The sequence below is a fragment of the Alexandromys fortis genome, unplaced genomic scaffold, assembly GCF_014885135.2.
Source record: "Alexandromys fortis isolate MF-2015 unplaced genomic scaffold, M_Fortis_MF-2015_v1.1 scaffold_39, whole genome shotgun sequence".
Taxonomy (NCBI): Eukaryota; Metazoa; Chordata; class Mammalia; order Rodentia; family Cricetidae; genus Alexandromys; species Alexandromys fortis.
This window is the reverse complement of record NW_026067918.1, coordinates 2,637,432-2,643,647: the sequence shown is the minus strand read 5'-3', so window position 1 is coordinate 2,643,647 and position 6,216 is coordinate 2,637,432.

Here is a 6,216-nt window from a genome sequence, read left to right as displayed (position 1 = left end):
ATAATTAAAAATAAAATTAAAATTTTGGAAATGAAAACTTCATTAAACAGAGTCCAAAATCAGTGGGGCATCCAAGAAATACACCATTGAGGATAGATATCACCTCTGGATAAAGGATGGAAAGAAGTGTTCCAAGGAAATGGACCCAAAATGCAAGCAGGTGCAGACATTTTCATATCTGACAAAACAGGTTTCAAGCCAAAAACAACCAGAAGAGATAGGGAAGGACCCTACAAGCTCATTAAAGAAAAAAAATCTGCCAAGAGGATTGTTAATTTGTTTCAATTCTAATTATTTATGCATCAAATACAAGGGCCTGCAAGTTCATAAAAGGAATATTAATAGAGCTAAAAATTGCATTTGACCTTCACAAGTAACGGGTTATCAAGACACAACCTAAACAGAGAAATTGTTGTCTGATGCAGGTCAAAGAATCCCAGGCTAACTCCAAGATAAACCAATTATATATTTTTTTTATTATAAGAGGCAAACTCACAAAACAGGAACGAGAAGTCCAAGCTCAGCTGTGTTGTGCGGGAACCACAGAGAGAGCGCACACCCTGGGAGGGCTGGCATTTTTCTCCAGGGGAACCAAAAGGTCACGCCCTAACTTGGTCCCACCTCTTAAAGATCATTGGCTGACGAAGATTCTCCATCAAGAAATGGTGGAGTTAATATCTACATAAATCAAATGGACCTGGTAGGTATTCTTGGAACATTTCACTCAAACACAAATCAACACGCCTTCTTCTCAGCTGATCATGGAACTTTTTCAAACATGGGCTATGTATCTGAACACAAAGCAAGCCTCTGTAAGTATATGGGAACTGAAATAGTGCCCTGCACCATAACTGATCAACAACAACAGAAAATATAAGATTCACAGAAACAGAGCAGCTCAGAACTGAAGGAACATTGGGTCAAGACAGACATTAAGAAGGTAATGAACGCTAGGTGGCGGTAGCACCTGACTTTAGTCCCAGTACTTGGGAAGCAGAAGCAGGTGGGTATCTGTGAGTTCAAGACCAGCCTGGCCTACAGAGTGAGGTCCAGGACAGCCAGAGCTGTCTCGAAAAACCAAAAAGAGAAAAATATATATTAATCAAAAACCTCTTTTAGAACGAATGAAAATAAAAACACAATAAATCCAAACCTATGGCTCATAATAAAAGCAGTTCTAAGTATAAGCTCATAGCACTAAGTGCCTATAATAAAAAACTGGAGTGATCTCATATTAGTAACTTAGCAACACACCTGCAAGCTCTAAAACTGATGTGGGATTTCCCTCTCTATGCTATGATTACCATTAATGAGTAAAGTAACTGCTTTGGACCTATAGCAGGGTAGAACTTAGCTAGGCAGAGAAAACTAAGCTGAATGCTGGGAGAAAGAAGGGTGGGGCCCGAGGGAAGCCATGGAGCCACTGCCCAGAGACAGACATGCTAAACTTTGCTGATAGGCCATGACCATGTGGTGATGTACAGATTAATGAAGATGGGTTAAATTAAGATGTAAGTGTTAGCCAATAAGAAGCTAGAGGTAATGGGCCAAGCAGTGATTTAAATAATACAGTTTCTAAGTGATTATTTTGGGTCTAAGCTAGCTGGGTCGCTGGGAACCAACAAGTGGCCTGCTGCTACACAGAACAACAAGAACAAATAATACTCAAAAATAGTAGATGGCAAAAAAAAAATAATAATCAAATACAGAAGTGAAGTCAATGAAATAAAAATTTAAAAACAATACAAGGTATCAATGAAACAAAGAATTTGTTCTTTCAGAAAAATCAACAGAATTGATAGCCAAATTAACAAAATGATGGAGAGAAGATCCAAATTAACAAAATTAGAGAAGAAAAGATGGAGATTATAATAGAAACAGAGGAAATTCAAGAATCCTAAGGATATACTTTAAAAGTCTGTAATGAACCAAACTGGAAAAGTTAAATGAAATGGATGAATTTCTTGATATATATGGCATACCAAAGTTAAATTGGGATCAAATAAGTAATTTAAACAGACCCATAACCCGTAGAGAAATAGAAGCAGCTATTAAAAGTCTCCCAACCAAAACAGTCCTGAGACAGATGGGGTCAACACAGAAGTCTACCAGACTTTCAAAAAAGAGTAAGCACCAATGCTCCTCAAATATTCCACCAAGTAGAAACTGAAGGAAAAAAAAAAAAACCACTAACCACATATACAGCCAGCACAGCAGAGGCATTTGGGGAAGCTGAAGCCCAGCATGTTGGGGCTCAGATTTTTTAAAGGCTCCTCCTTCCCTAGTTTAGCACTGGCAAATCTGAAGAAAGACAGGATGCTTCATTGGCCCACAGCTACTGTGTAAATACGTTCTGATCTGGCCTTGGACTTGTTGAGTGAGTCCATCAGTAGGGGTCTCTACCAGAGGAAGAAAAACAGAAAGCTGTTGCTTTAAGCTCCAGGCTTTTGTCTCAGATCAGAAGGGCACGGAAGAAGCCAGCCATCTTGTAGTTCACCATCTTATTACCTAGTCACGGACGTAGCTGTCTCTCAGGGAACCTAACTTCTATTCCCTCAGGATTTCATCAAGGTCCCCTTCCTTCATTCTTCTCTCTCTGTCATTCACTCTTGCCCTTCTCTAGTCTACCACGATTCCAGTATAGCAAGGTTTTCCCCAGACGCTGTCTCTCACTGACCTACATAACTCTAAGAAATAAATCTGTGTCCCATATAGCTTATCCATCCCTGCTATCCTGATGAAACGGCACGGGAGGGCCTAGCACACTACATTATTCTTGATGAAGTGACGTAAGGATGATGTCACAAGGGTTCCTAAAGGCAGGGCGATCGAAAAAGAGAATTCTGATGACAGCAGGAGCATCAGGGAGAAATTAAGCCCTGGCATTGCTGATGGACGAAGGAAGCAGGGGTTGAGATAAGTGAACTGCCTATAGGAACTGGAAAAAGCAAAGCAACATATTTTAAGGATCAGCGCTCCTGACAGGCAAGCATCACCCTGAGAGATTGAGTTGGACCTCTGGGATGCAGAATATATAGTAAGATGCTAGTTTGCTAGCTTTCTGTAACTGCTTTAACACATCAGAATTTTAGTGGCTTAAAATAATAGTCTCAGAAAGCAAAGAAAAACGAGCCTACAATTCACAATCCCAGAGAACCTAGACAACAGTGAGGACCCTAAGAGAGACATACATGGATCTAATCTACATGGGAAGTAGAAAAAGACAAGATCTCCCGAGTAAATTGGGAGTGGTGGGGATCATGGGAGAAGGTAGAAGGGAGGGGAGAGAAAGGGAGGGAAGTGGAGAAAAATATATAGTTCAATAAAATCAATTAGAAAAAATAATAGTCTCTCAGCTGGGCAGTGGTGGTGCAAACCTTTGATTCCAGCTATCGGGAAGCAGAAGCAGGCAGATCTCTGTGAGTTTGAGACCAGGCTGGTCTACAGAGTGAGTTCCAGGAAAACCAGTAACAACAACAACAATAGTCTCTCAAAGTTCTAAGCATGTATTTGCTTCTGTTGTTGAGTTTACCATTTTCTAATATCTCAAGCTTGTCTATCTACACTAATCATTTTTCCCTCAGTGAATTGACATTCAGTTTCTTTCCAAAGACCACGCATGTTCCAACACGTGAACAGTCCCACCAAGCTTTGTAACAATCGAACAAAGGAAACCNTTTATTTATTTATTATGTATACAACATCCCTTCCATGTATGCTTGTATGCCAGAAGAGGGCACCAGATCTCATTATAGATGGTTGTGAGCCACCATGTGGTTGCTGGGAATTGAACTCAGGACCTCTGGAAGAGCAGTCAGTGCTCTTAACCTCTGAGCCATCTCTCCAGCCCAAGACACTTTTCAAAATGTAGATGAGTTGCAGAAAAGTGGAGAAACGTCAGTTATAGGCCTCAGGTTTAGTACAACGGCATCTTGCTTAGGGAAACTAGGCGTCTGTTTGTATATCCCAAAGGATCTGCCTAATGGTGACAACATAGTAGGAAGGGGAGAAAAGGCTGCTAAGGGAACTAAAGATGGCTCAAAATAATTTGGCTCTGGCCTTGCAAAGTCACTGAAGTTCAGATACATAGGTGCGTATTATTGATGCTCTAATCAGCCAGTCAGTCTTTGCAGTCCCAATTCTTCTCAGGAATTTTCATACGAAATGCTACCGTACGTAGACAATCTGACGGCCTGGTGATTAACTTCTGCACCGTAGATCACTTTGCAACCTTTAAATCTTTTCATCCACTTTGTGTCTTTTTCTCTTTTTGTTTGTTTGTTTTTCGAGACAGGGTTTCTCTGTCTAATTGTCCTGGGACTAGCTCTTGTAGACCAGGCTGACCTTGAACCCACAGATCCTCCTGCCTCTGCCTCCCGAGTGCTGGGACTAAAAGTGCATGCCACCACCACCCAGCGTGTCTTTATATTTTAAAGTTATGTCTCTTTTAAACAACATATATTATGATGTCTTTTTATCTAACACAACAATAGTTTTACATTATAGTATTTAACCATTCACACTTGATTACTAAATAGGTGGAGTTAAGTCTAACAGCTCTGTTTGTTTCTACTCAACCTCTGTGTGTTCTGCTCCTTTCCTGCCTTCTGGATTTAATATCTTAGCTTTGTATTATTGCTTCCTTTAGCCTCACACCTCAGGGCAGGGCACACTTGTGAATGGAGATGAAAGTGCAGGGCCTAAAGGCTGACTCACTGGGCCACACCACAGCTCCCACCACTGAGATTCCTTTTTACTTTCTTTCTTCTTTCTCGTTCTGCTTTGTTTGGCTGGTTTGGGTTTTGGTTTTTCTTTTAAAGTCTGTTTCGCTTTGAGGGGGAGGTTGCAAGGGTGGGGTGAGGGGGGGGGTGGGAGTGGGGTGGGCAGATGGCACGATCAGGGTGCAGAGTGTAAAAACACAAAAATACAAAGGGAAAGATAGCAGAGTTTAAGAGTTTAAAATCACACACCAAGGGAAAAAAAAAAGAGAAGAGAGTCTTTCCACTTCAAACGATTTACTTGAGAAAAACTCCCTCACAGGTGTGGTTTTAGTTAATTCCAGACGTGCTGAAGTTGACAACCAAGAACAGCCATCACAGCCCCATAGGCTTATATATTTGAATGCTCGGTCCCCAGGTGGTAGAAGCATTTGGGAAGGATTAGGAGGCGTGGCCTTGTTAGAGGAGCTGTGTCACTGGGGATAACCCTGCCCCCACCCTGTTCCATGCCTGCAGATAAGCTATAAGCTTCTGCTCCAACATCATACCTGCCTGCCTGCTGCCGTGCTCCCCACTGTGGGCCACCTCTCTGGAACTGAAACCAAGCCCCTAGTAAAAACTCTTTGTGTAAGTTGCCTCGGTCGTCATGTCCCTTCACAGCGGCAGACACGTGACTAAGACTGAAGTAACACTAAATCTGCGTGCCTCAACTGACGCAGCTTGGGTCTGGAACACAGAGTAGGGGTGGTGAGGGATTGAAGGACAGACACCCAGATATATGCACAGAAGAGCTGGGCTCAGCTGGGTTGTGCACACTAACGGCAATACCTACTACTGCTGTGCCTGGGAACCTTGGTGAGTTTATTCTGTATAGCGGGGGAGGGGGGGGGAGTTGCTGGTGTTGTGTAGCAGTTTAACTTCGAGATAGGGAAACTTGCTAAGACAGAAGGCAGACAACTCAAAACAGCTCCAGGAAGTTCCTGAAACTGACAAGATTCCGTAGGCCCTCCCTCCCGAGAGGAAACAATACAGGCTAATGGAGAGTCATCCTCAGGCAAGCGGACGAGAGACCGCCAGCTTCCTGAAAGAAGCAGAAAGCAGGTGAGCTACCTGGAAGAGGTTTAAATCAACTATGTCACGTGGGAAGGCGTCTCTCCAGTCTGTTGAACTGGGAGCTTGGCTGTGGAGTGCACTCTAGATCCCAACTTCTCTGAGCTGTCACTCATGCTGAGGTGGGCTTTGTTGGTGCAGGTGTCTTTGAGTCATTTCTGCTCCCATAATGACTAGTTACCCATATTCCTGTGAGTGACATCAATAAAATTCCTTGGCTCACAAAGTTGGACTGTGGTAGTGTTGATACTTTGTCCTGCTGTGGGCTGCCTAACCAAGGAGAGTAGATGTGTGTTGCATGTGTCTCCCCAGGAAAAGTCTGCCACACAACAGTTGGCTAGTCTTCCACAGATCCCTGTAGGCTGGCAGTCTCAGGCAGCAAACATTC